Below are 14095 nucleotides of genomic sequence, written 5' to 3' on the forward strand. Positions count from 1 at the left end.
AGGAAAGACAGTAACGCGCAGAGACCTTCCCCGCTGACCGGATGCCTCCATTGGGGCGATTGAGTCGGGCTTACACTTTCTTTGCAGAACTTTCTGGATCCCTCACTTCTGAGTTATTCAGAGTTAAATTGAATAACTTCTTTAAATAAATAAATAAATAAATAAATAAATAAATAAATAAATAAATAAATAAATAAATAAATAAATAAATAAAAAGTGTTAAATTGTTTTATTAAAAATGTTTAAAACATTTTTTTATAAAAACATTTTTTTACAGTGGCCACTTTGGTTTATTGTATTACAGAGACAATAATTATTTTACATTTGTTTTATTTTATAACAAATATTTGTTACTAATTTTATTGTTAAGGCAATGAGACCAGAAATACCCCAGCACATGAGTTAGAGTTAACCCAGCAAGAGGGTTCATTTCACCCACTGGTTGGGTCAAATAAATGACCCAGAAATCTGGGTTAAATGGTAAAACCCAGCACTTGGGTCAAATCAACCCAGCTCGTGTTCTGTCCAACAGTGACCCGGCGGTGGGGTTAAGGTTGGGTTATTTTTTAACCCTGCAGTTTTTAGACCTGACAGGATTTATCACTCCGTTGATCTCTTTAGAGTTCACTCGACAGATTTAGAGACGATTGCTGTTCTCCAGCCTGAGGAAGTGCGTTCCTTCACTCGTTCCTTTGAGCGTTCGCACTGATCTTCACTGGCACTTCCCTGTTTCTCTCCTGAAACAAACGGCAGACGCTGACAAACACAACAATAACGCGAGTTCACAGTCTCCTGATGGGAATATGGGCTTATTGTTGCTCGCGGCGCCTGTTTGATTCCCGTCCATATTCTTCCTCTCATTCTGAACTGGGCAGAAGGGAGTTTAGCAGGATTAGAGGATCCCCCCCCCACCCCCCGTCTCTCTCCTCTCTCTCTCTCTCTCTCTCTCTCTCTCTCTCTTTCTCTCTCTCTCTCTCTCTCTCTCTCTCCCTCTCCCTCTCTCTCTCTCTCTCCCTCTCCCCCCCCCCCTCTCTCTCTCTCTCTCCTCCCCTCTCTCTCTCTCTCTCTCCCTCCCCCCCCCCCCTCTCTCTCTCTCTCCCCCCCCCCCCCTCTCTCTCTCTCTCTCCCCCTCTCCCCCCCCCCCTCTCTCTCTCTCTCTCTCTCTCTGAAAAGTGAAACCCAGTAAATGTCTCCACTAACATTCAGAAACTCTTCCTGAGTCTCTCCGTAAGGCTGCACTCGCTCCTGGTTATTCTGGGATTCTGGATGAGTGAGATTGTCCTGTTTTGTTATTCCCAGAGTTTCTGAAGCTCGTGTAAAGGATCGGCCTTGCTTTTTCCTTAAAAGTAAACATTCTTAAATCAAGAAACATTTACTTGAGAAGCAAATGACTGAAGATTTAAGTCTTGTTCCTTGTTCACAAATTGAACATGCTCACCAGAAACCAGCACAAAATAAAGCATTCCTGCTAATGATCATCAACACCGGGAACGCCGGGCCATTTCCTCATCATTCCCTGTTATCCGAACCGACTGATGAAGACAAACATCCCTGACTGATCACATGACTGACAAGAGAACTGGGATAAATCTGTGTGTGTGTGTGTGTGTGTGTGTGTGTGTGTGTGTGTGTGTGTGTGTGTGTGTGTGTGTGTGTGTGTGTGTCGGCTTTAATATTTAAGCTTTTACAATCCGTGATATATAACATAGTGTTCATATTCTAACGCATTGTTCCCGTCTGAAGCGCATAGGCCAGTGACACACACAACCGTGACACTCCTCATGTCCACACACACACACACACACACACACTAAAATAGCCAGCGTCGGGCGGAAGCCCTTGAAGTGTCGGGCGAGAGAAGCTTTCAACGGCCATGATGGAGTTCCTCATGTATGAATCCATGCTAATGTTATTCACTCTACCTGCTGATCTGCGTATGAACGACGTTCCACAGGCGAAACTCATGAATATTTCATGAAAGTCACTTCTTCAGAATCACAGATTAATACTCCAGGGGAGGGCAGCGGCACGCGAGTGTGTAAGGAAAGTGGAACATGATCTCTTGTATTCATATATATACAGAATATTAAACAACAGCTTTTCTTGTTAGCATTTTCTATCGGAAAAACTCACACATAAAACTCACTGCAGTTTCCAGATGAAATGAACTACACTGAGAAAAAAATCTTGTCTCCAAAACAAATATTTGTCAGTGGAGTCAGAAAATGTAAAAATAAAGTTAATTTTTTTGGCAGATATTTTTTACTACATTTTTCTGAAAACAAGACTTAATATCTTACATCATGTTGCTTCTCCAATAGATAAGAACGTTAAGATATGTGTTCTGGAAAAAAAGACAAAAACACTAAGCAAGAAATATTTTTTTGCAGTGAATTTTTATCCCTTTTTACACAAGCTATCACACACTCTTAAAAATAAAGGTTTATCGATTGTTCAATTGTGAAAGGTTTATTTATTGACTGGACAAAAGGGGCTTTAATGTGAAAAAGGTTCTTTAGATTATTAAAATGTCCATTAAGAAAATAATGGTTCTTTTAAGAACTGATCACTTGAAACAGTTCTTCATCGCTGTGAAAACCCATTTCTGGAACCTTTATTTTTAAGAGTGATATAAAGACGCAATTGTGAGTTACACATAAACATCTTCATAAGTTTGGCTTTTCTGACAGTAAACTCGCAGCTCAACTGTACAGAACTTAACATGTGAAGCTCTTTGTTTTTATCTCACGTTTGCTTTTATAAAAGTCATCATTAAAAAGTAACATGCAATTATGGCTTTATAACACGCAATTATGGCTTTATAACACAATTATGGCTTTATAACACACAATTATGGCTTTATAACACGCAATTATGGCTTTATAACACAATTATGGCTTTATAACACGCAATTATGGCTTTATAACACACAATTATGGCTTTATAACACGCAATTATGGCTTTATAACACAATTATGGCTTTATAACACAATTATGGCTTTATAACACACAATTATGGCTTTATAACACGCAATTATGGCTTTATAACACGCAATTGTGGCTTTATAACACGCAATTGTGGCTTTATAACACACAATTATGGCTTTATAACACGCAATTATGGCTTTATAACACAATTAAGGCTTTTTAACACAATTATGGCTTTATAACACACAATTATGGCTTTATAACACACAATTATGGCTTTATAACACAATTATGGCTTTATAACACACAATTATGGCTTTATAACACGCAATTATGGCTTTATACCACGCAATTATGGCTTTATAACACACAATTATGGCTTTATAACACACAATTATGGCTTTATAACACGCAATTATGGCTTTATAACACGCAATTGTGGCTTTATAACACACAATTATGGCTTTATAACACGCAATTATGGCTTTATAACACAATTAAGGCTTTTTAACACAATTATGGCTTTATAACACGCAATTGTGGCTTTATAACACGCAATTATGGCTTTATAACACAATTAAGGCTTTTTAACACAATTATGGCTTTATAACACACAATTATGGCTTTATAACACGCAATTATGGCTTTATAACACACAATTATGGCTTTATAACACGCAATTATGGCTTTATAACACGCAATTATGGCTTTATAACACACAATTATGGCTTTATAACACAATTATGGCTTTATAACACAATTATGGCTTTATAACACACAATTATGGCTTTATAACACAATTATGGCTTTATAACACAATTATGGCTTTATAACACACAATTATGGCTTTATAACACAATTATGGCTTTATAACACACAATTATGGCTTTATAACACGCAATTATGGCTTTATAACACCCAATTATGGCTTTATAACACCCAATTATGGCTTTATAACACGCAATTGTGGCTTTATAACACGTAATTATGGCTTTATAACATGTAATTATGGCTTTATAACACGTAATTATGGCTTTATAACACGTAATTATGGCTTTATAACACACAATTATGGCTTTATAACACGCAATTATGGCTTTATAACACGTAATTATGGCTTTATAACACACAATTATGGCTTTATAACACGCAATTATGGCTTTATAACACGCAATGCTTTATAACACACAATTATGGCTTTATAACACAATTATGGCTTTATAACACGCAATTATGGCTTTATAACACGCAATTATGGCTTTATAACACACAATTATGGCTTTATAACACAATTATGGCTTTATAACACAATTATGGCTTTATAACACGTAATTATGGCTTTATAACACGCAATTATGGCTTTATAACACGCAATTATGGCTTTATAACACGTAATTATGGCTTTATAACACACAATTATGGCTTTATAACACGCAATTATGGCTTTATAACACGCAATGCTTTATAACACACAATTATGGCTTTATAACACAATTATGGCTTTATAACACGCAATTGTGGCTTTATAACATGCAATTATGGCTTTATAACACGCAATTATGGCTTTATAACACACAATTATGGCTTTATAACACGCAATTGTGGCTTTATAACACGCAATTATGGCTTTATAACACACAATTATGGCTTTATAACACGCAATTATGGCTTTATAACACGCAATTATGGCTTTATAACACAATTATGGCTTTATAACACACAATTATGGCTTTATAACACGCAATTATGGCTTTATAACACGCAATTGTGGCATTTTAACACAATTGTGGCTTTATAACACACAATTATGGCTTTATAACACAATTATGGCTTTATAACACGCAATTGTGGCTTTTTAACACACAATTGTGGCTTTATAACACACAATTATGGCTTTATAACACAATTATGGCTTTATAACACGCAATTATGGCTTTATAACACACAATTATGGCTTTATAACACGCAATTGTGGCTTTATAACACACAATTATGGCTTTATAACACGCAATTATGGCTTTATAACACAATTAAGGCTTTTTAACACAATTATGGCTTTATAACACACAATTATGGCTTTATAACACACAATTATGGCTTTATAACACACAATTATGGCTTTATAACACAATTATGGCTTTATAACACACAATTATGGCTTTATAACACGCAATTATGGCTTTATACCACGCAATTATGGCTTTATAACACACAATTATGGCTTTATAACACGCAATTATGGCTTTATAACACGCAATTATGGCTTTATAACACACAATTATGGCTTTATAACACACAATTATGGCTTTATAACACGCAATTGTGGCTTTATAACACACAATTATGGCTTTATAACACGCAATTATGGCTTTATAACACAATTAAGGCTTTTTAACACAATTATGGCTTTATAACACGCAATTGTGGCTTTATAACACGCAATTATGGCTTTATAACACAATTAAGGCTTTTTAACACAATTATGGCTTTATAACACACAATTATGGCTTTATAACACGCAATTATGGCTTTATAACACACAATTATGGCTTTATAACACGCAATTATGGCTTTATAACACGCAATTATGGCTTTATAACACACAATTATGGCTTTATAACACAATTATGGCTTTATAACACACAATTATGGCTTTATAACACAATTATGGCTTTATAACACGCAATTGTGGCTTTATAACATGCAATTATGGCTTTATAACACGCAATTATGGCTTTATAACACACAATTATGGCTTTATAACACGCAATTGTGGCTTTATAACACGCAATTATGGCTTTATAACACACAATTATGGCTTTATAACACGCAATTATGGCTTTATAACACGCAATTATGGCTTTATAACACAATTATGGCTTTATAACACACAATTATGGCTTTATAACACGCAATTATGGCTTTATAACACGCAATTGTGGCTTTTTAACACAATTGTGGCTTTATAACACACAATTATGGCTTTATAACACAATTATGGCTTTATAACACGCAATTGTGGCTTTTTAACACACAATTGTGGCTTTATAACACACAATTATGGCTTTATAACACAATTATGGCTTTATAACACGCAATTATGGCTTTATAACACACAATTATGGCTTTATAACACGCAATTGTGGCTTTATAACACACAATTATGGCTTTATAACACGCAATTATGGCTTTATAACACAATTAAGGCTTTTTAACACAATTATGGCTTTATAACACACAATTATGGCTTTATAACACACAATTATGGCTTTATAACACACAATTATGGCTTTATAACACAATTATGGCTTTATAACACACAATTATGGCTTTATAACACGCAATTATGGCTTTATACCACGCAATTATGGCTTTATAACACACAATTATGGCTTTATAACACACAATTATGGCTTTATAACACGCAATTATGGCTTTATAACACGCAATTGTGGCTTTATAACACACAATTATGGCTTTATAACACGCAATTATGGCTTTATAACACAATTAAGGCTTTTTAACACAATTATGGCTTTATAACACGCAATTGTGGCTTTATAACACGCAATTATGGCTTTATAACACAATTAAGGCTTTTTAACACAATTATGGCTTTATAACACACAATTATGGCTTTATAACACGCAATTATGGCTTTATAACACACAATTATGGCTTTATAACACGCAATTATGGCTTTATAACACGCAATTATGGCTTTATAACACACAATTATGGCTTTATAACACAATTATGGCTTTATAACACAATTATGGCTTTATAACACACAATTATGGCTTTATAACACAATTATGGCTTTATAACACAATTATGGCTTTATAACACACAATTATGGCTTTATAACACAATTATGGCTTTATAACACACAATTATGGCTTTATAACACGCAATTATGGCTTTATAACACCCAATTATGGCTTTATAACACCCAATTATGGCTTTATAACACGCAATTGTGGCTTTATAACACGTAATTATGGCTTTATAACACGTAATTATGGCTTTATAACACGTAATTATGGCTTTATAACACGTAATTATGGCTTTATAACACACAATTATGGCTTTATAACACGCAATTATGGCTTTATAACACGTAATTATGGCTTTATAACACACAATTATGGCTTTATAACACGCAATTATGGCTTTATAACACGCAATGCTTTATAACACACAATTATGGCTTTATAACACAATTATGGCTTTATAACACGCAATTATGGCTTTATAACACAATTATGGCTTTATAACACGCAATTATGGCTTTATAACACACAATTATGGCTTTATAACACGCAATTGTGGCTTTATAACATGCAATTATGGCTTTATAACACGCAATTATGGCTTTATAACACACAATTATGGCTTTATAACACGCAATTGTGGCTTTATAACACGCAATTATGGCTTTATAACACACAATTATGGCTTTATAACACGCAATTATGGCTTTATAACACGCAATTATGGCTTTATAACACAATTATGGCTTTATAACACACAATTATGGCTTTATAACACGCAATTATGGCTTTATAACACGCAATTGTGGCTTTTTAACACAATTGTGGCTTTATAACACACAATTATGGCTTTATAACACAATTATGGCTTTATAACACGCAATTGTGGCTTTTTAACACACAATTGTGGCTTTATAACACACAATTATGGCTTTATAACACAATTATGGCTTTATAACACGCAATTATGGCTTTATAACACACAATTATGGCTTTATAACACGCAATTATGGCTTTATAACACACAATTATGGCTTTAACACACAATTATGGCTTTATAACACACAATTATGGCTTTATAACATGCAATTATGGCTTTATAACACAATTATGGCTTTATAACAAAATTATGGCTTTATAACACACAATTATGGCTTTATAACACACAATTATGGCTTTATAACACACAATTATGGCTTTATAACACACAATTATGGCTTTATAACACGCAATTATGGCTTTATAACACACAATTATGGCTTTATAACACGCAATTATGGCTTTATATAACACACAATTGTGAGATAAAAAGTTGCAATTATCTTTTAATATGTTTTATTCTGTGGCGGAAACAAACTTCCATATATATCTGAGTGAAACACTTCTGGAACAAGAACAAATGTGGGCGGGGCTTGATTGTGTCTCTGGAGAATTGATTGGATGGTTGTGGTTTGCTATTGGCTGATCTCATGTGATTGACAGGTTGCCCCGCCCACATCATCAGAGAAGAGAAGAGATGCTGCAAGAGGAACTTATTCTCATTCAAGATTACCAGGAACATCAACTTAACACAATAATGACAAATCAATCATAATAAACACTGCAAAATTCCATAAAAATCAGAATTGTCCATTTTGATTTCATGGTGACTTCAGATGTTTACTTTTCCGAACTGCTGCAATATGTACAACACATGATTAACAAAACGATTGACATGCATCTGTTTAGAATAAAACTAGTGCCACTTACTGCATATTCACTGTGAAAGTGTCAAAAAACACAATGTAACATCATTTTCCAGAAATGTGGACTCATGCGCCTGGGTTGGTTTTCCAGCTACTGAAGCCGATATAAAACCACTTCCAGGATGGCTAGCTATCGCTTCATCCCTTCTGCGTTTCCACAAATATTATAATGAGGATTAAAACAAACACACACAGGGCCCTATCTTACACCCCGGCGCAATGCAGCGGCAAGCGCGACACAAGTGTGTTTTGCTAGTTTCAGCCCGACGCACTTTTCATTTTCACGTCCTGCGACACGCTGTTTAAATTGCAAATGCATTTGTGTCCATGAGCTGCTGGTCTGAGAACGAGTGTGTGTTCTGGCGCATTGTTGGAGCGTTGCTATTTTGAGGAACAGAAATAGACTGAGCCATTGACCAACTGAAACCTGGTCTAAAGTCAATGGCACAGTATATATATTTGTTATTTAATGAGCGCGTTAGTAATGTGCGCCTATAGGCGGGTCCACAACGCGTGTACACTCTGCTTATTACACACACAGGGACGCACAGCAGCACACACACGGCAAATATTTAAAATAAAAGGATTACAATGTAAAAGATTATTATTGTGTACATAAAGATATGGTGAATCCGGCTTGTCCCGTAGATGTTCTGCTTGCGCACTTTTACCTCGCGCACGAGCAGATCCGTTTGCGCTCTGGAGACGCGTTCGGTCTTACCGGTCTTGCCGTGAGGCGAGCGCAACTGGCATTTAAAGGGAATGGGAGATGAGACTCTGATTGGTTTAACGCATGTAAATCCCAAAACACACCAATTACTCATTAAGAGAATAGGGACGACCCTTTTAGACCATGCGCCGGGAGCGCCGACCATTTTCCCTGTCGTTAAACTAGCAAAAGTGGATTTGGACACGACCTAAGTGAACTTCTTTAGACCATGCGCTTAGATCGTTAAAATAGGGCCCTTAAGCTGTATCTCCGTCGAGAGCATCTCAGGGAACATGTTCACACTAACACAGGATAATCAGCAAGAACGAATCAAGAGGCAAATCTTTCAAGGTCAATGCAACGAGTAAAAAGAGACTGTAAGTCATTTACACTCACTGTCCCTCTCTCTCTCTCTCTCTCTCTCTCCCTCTCTCTCTCTCTCTCTCTCTCTCTCTCTCTTGAGAGCTGCTAAATAAATAACAGTTCTGAAGTTCCGTCACGACATGAGGAAGAAGAAGAAGAGGAAGACGTGTTCAATCCTCTCATTAAAGCACAGAAAGTGTTGCGTGCCAGATGGATGTTTATTTTTCAGCACGCATGTCAGTCATGAAGAGAGAAAGATCACGCACGCACACACACACACACACACACACACACACACACACACACACAGAAGCGCAGGTGCAGCTTCGGTCAAACTGAGTTCTGCTAATTACAGATGTAATGTTGGCCGTAATTCACAGTAATGCTCATTACGAGCACACTTTATTTTTAGCATGTGAACTCGCTAGTCTGTGTGTTTCATGCACGACTTCACTGCTTTTTCCTCCTGACTGTTTTTAGCAGAAGAAAGCGAGATGATTCTGTTCTCCTCCGTGTTTTGAGAGCGTAGGCCTGATATACTGATATACTGTGTGTTTGGGAATGAGTCAGACGGATACAGAAACACTCAGAATAGCAGCGTTGAGGAAGTAACAGTGGAGAGATTGATCCTGACGTCAGACAGAACTTTACAATAATGTTCCTTCATTAATGAGTGTCTGCACCGGATCAAATGAGTAACGCACTATTAACTTACAAGAAACTTTATTAGTAAGTAATAGCGCTCAGTTGAATGTGGAAGTTCACTGTTAGCTAATCTATAACTACAATTTTTTTTTTTACTATTACTGGAAGAACATGAATAAATGAAATGTATATGTAAATGTAAAAAAAAAAAAATCATAACTTTGAGAAAACCTTGAGAGAATGTTCACTGGGATTAAGAGTTTTTATTCTTGATTTTGAAAGAAGTCTCTGCTGGGAAATGTTTGATGTTGCTGATAATATAATATATATGTAATAAAAGTCCACTTAACTGTATTTAAGGAGAGACACTTTATTACTGTTTCAGTCACACTTTATTTGACAGTCCCCTTGTTACATGGACTTTACTGTAGTAACAACAGTAAATGATGCATAACTGCGTGCAACTAACCCTCAACCAAACCTTAATCCTGGCGATAATTATATAGAAAGCACATGCTGTTAATTAAAATGTCTTTATTACTTAATCTTGTAGATGCACTGTAACAACAACACCTTACAATAAAGTGTACACTGAAAAAAAGTGTGTTGGATTTACATGATTTAATAGTGTACATCAGTCCCACATCAATCAAGTTAAACTTAAATTAAGTAAGTTACTGTTTCCTAACAAACTTATAAAACTTTGCACTTTATAATAATGTCAGATTAATAGTTTTGCTTTAAAGTTTTCATAATCTTTTGTAATGCTTAAAAGAAGTACATGTGTTGACTAACATATAAAGCACATGATTTTAATTATTCAGTTATTCAATATTACAAGTTGATATCTTTTAATGGCAACTTATATCATTATGTGTATATATTTAAATGCATGACAAGTCAAATGCTTGTCAGTATCGGCAGGACACTTCACCATATTTCAAAGACAACAGAAGTAATAATGACATTACATAATGAGATGCATATTTAAGTCCTACTTAAGCGGTCAAAATCACTCTAAAGTTCATGCATTTAATATAAGTTTGAGTCATAATACATTCATTTAATTGCAATTAACATGCATTTAAGTGTCTGAAAACATTACATCCAGTTTGCACTAAATTATCTTCTTTTAATCTCTATTATTTCCCAAACAATACTCTTTTAGAAAGTATGCTAAGTATGCTTCCTTCCTTTCAATGATTTTTCACAATGCATTTTTCATGCAGTTTAATAATGCATTGCATAGTTTGTATAGTGCATTTGTACGGTTTGATTCCTGTGTTTTTACCCCTGTATCTAACCATTAAAATTACAATAACAACAGATGCATTTCTAAAACACTAGTGTGTCAAACAGAGAGAAACGGCACTAGGACTCTCTAACTCCTGCGCTGGGATCAGAAGAATCCTCGCGTCCGTCGCCGAGATGAAGAAATATGGAATAGCAGGAATATTATTTCTGAAATCTGATCAGTGACGACCTGAGGGATGTGAGCCGGAATCATTAATACAGTGTATCTGACAACACACAGAAGCCAGCGACACACAGCGCTCTCGTGTAATAACTGTGTTTTCATCTGCGCTCAGAAACACAGGTGCTTTACGTAATCCAGAGTGATGCAAGAAACACATCAGCCTGAAGGAAACTCTGATCTCTCAGTTCAGGAGATTCAGCTGTGAGTTACACATCATGTCTTTCTCGGATGTTCTCCTAAAACTCTCAGAAGAAAAGGTTCAGATATAAAGGGAGAGATCATGGGATCATGTTTAGCACAGACGCACTTCATTGTGATGATTTTGTTCTTAATATCTCCAGTTATTCTGCTTCTTCTCCAGTAAATGTGTCTTGATGTAAGATTGTTTAGATGTTTGTGCTGGAAAACGAGACAGAAACACTGAGAAGAACGTCATGTTTTGAATGAAATCACTGTTGAATTGCTCTGGTGTGAACAGGGCAGTTCGAGTTCAGAAACGCTGTGACTGTGAACAGAGCCGAGGACTGACATTCACAGTTTACTCGCTTTAATTCCTGTTTACTTCTGAACTTCACCCGAGAGAGAGAGAGAGAGAGAGAGAGAGAGAGAGAGAGAGAGAGAGAGAGAGAGAGAGAGTTAGAGAGAGAGAGAGAGAGAGAGAGAGGGTTAGAGAGAGAGGGTTAGAGAGAGAGAGGGAGAGAGAGGGAGAGAGGGTTAGAGAGAGAGGGTTAGAGAGAGAGAGAGAGAGAGGGTTAGAGAGAGAGAGGGAGAGAGAGAGGGTTAGAGAGAGAGAGAGAGAGAGAGAGAGGGGGTTAGAGAGAGAGAGGGAGAGAGAGGGAGAGAGGGTTAGAGAGAGAGAGAGAGAGAGAGAGAGAGGGTTAGAGAGAGAGAGGGAGAGAGAGGGAGAGAGGGTTAGAGAGAGAGGGTTAGAGAGAGAGAGAGAGGGTTAGAGAGAGAGAGGGAGAGAGAGAGACACACTAAGAAAGAGTTTCAGCTTTTCATCTTGTCATAATTGCGTCTGAAATCAGGATGTATTCAAGACGAACGTCCCTCATCTTCATCATCTTCATCTTCTTCTTCTTCTTCTCTGACTCCCATTTTCTCTTTTGAACATGAAAAGCATAAATGCAACCAGATCATGCATATTTAAGATGATGCGTGTTCGTTTGCGAGTCTTTGAAGAGATGTTTTCTCGGCTCTTTCATCCACTGCTTGACCTTCGACCTACAGTAGCATCTGTCAATCATTCACAGAACATCCTCCTCGACTCCCTTCATCCTCAGTTTATCATTAAACATATAATAACATCTATTGTATAAATATATTACCATTTCAATATATATTTTTAAAGAAGTGAATACTTGTATTCATCAAGGACACATTACTGTAAGTCGTGACAGCAGTGGCATTTATAATATAACACAATTTTCAAATAAATGCTGTTCTTTTAAACATTCTGTTCATCAAAGAATCCTGACAAATAAAATGCATTATGGTTTCCACATAAATAGCTTGGTCACATTTGAATATGAGGTAAATATGAAGAATTTGGTCAAATCTTTATAATTTTTTGCAAACAAATTGTCTTTTACATTTTTAAAAAAAACAATTTTTTTAATTTTTTTTATGTATTAATATGTATTAAAATGATTCTGGAAAAAAAAATCTGGGTGTTTGTAACAGACCAATAGATAATAATAATTATATACATTTATATGAACAATACATCATGAATTATATGTGATTATTTACACTCACCTAAAGGATTATTAGGAACACCTGTTCAATTTCTCATTAATGCAATTATCTAATCAACCAATCACATGGCAGTTGCTTCAATGCATTTAGGGGTGTGGTCCTGGTCAAGACAATCTCCTGAACTCCAAACTGAATGTCAGAATGGGAAAGAAAGGTGATTTAAGCAATTTTGAGCGTGGCATGGTTGTTGGTGCCAGACGGGCCGGTCTGAGTATTTCACAATCTGCTCAGTTACTGGGATTTTCACGCACAACCATTTCTAGGGTTTACAAAGAATGGTGTGAAAAGGGAAAAACATCCAGTATGTGGCAGTCCTGTGAGCGAAAATGCCTTGTTGATGCTAGAGGTCAGAGGAGAATGGGCCGACTGATTCAAGCTGATAGAAGAGCAACTTTGACTGAAATAACCACTCGTTACAACCGAGGTATGCAGCAAAGCATTTGTGAAGCCACAACACGCACAACCTTGAGGCGGATGGGCTACAACAGCAGAAGACCCCACCGGGTACCACTCATCTCCACTACAAATAGGAAAAAGAGGCTACAATTTGCACAAGCTCACCAAAATTGGACAGTTGAAGACTGGAAAAATGTTGCCTGGTCTGATGAGTCTCGATTTCTGTTGAGACATTCAGATGGTAGAGTCAGAATTTGGCGTAAACAGAATGAGAACATGGATCCATCATGCCTTGTTACCA

The sequence above is a fragment of the Leuciscus leuciscus genome (genome assembly GCF_965113295.1).
Source record: "Leuciscus leuciscus genome assembly, chromosome: 12".
Lineage (NCBI taxonomy): Eukaryota > Metazoa > Chordata > Actinopteri > Cypriniformes > Leuciscidae > Leuciscus > Leuciscus leuciscus.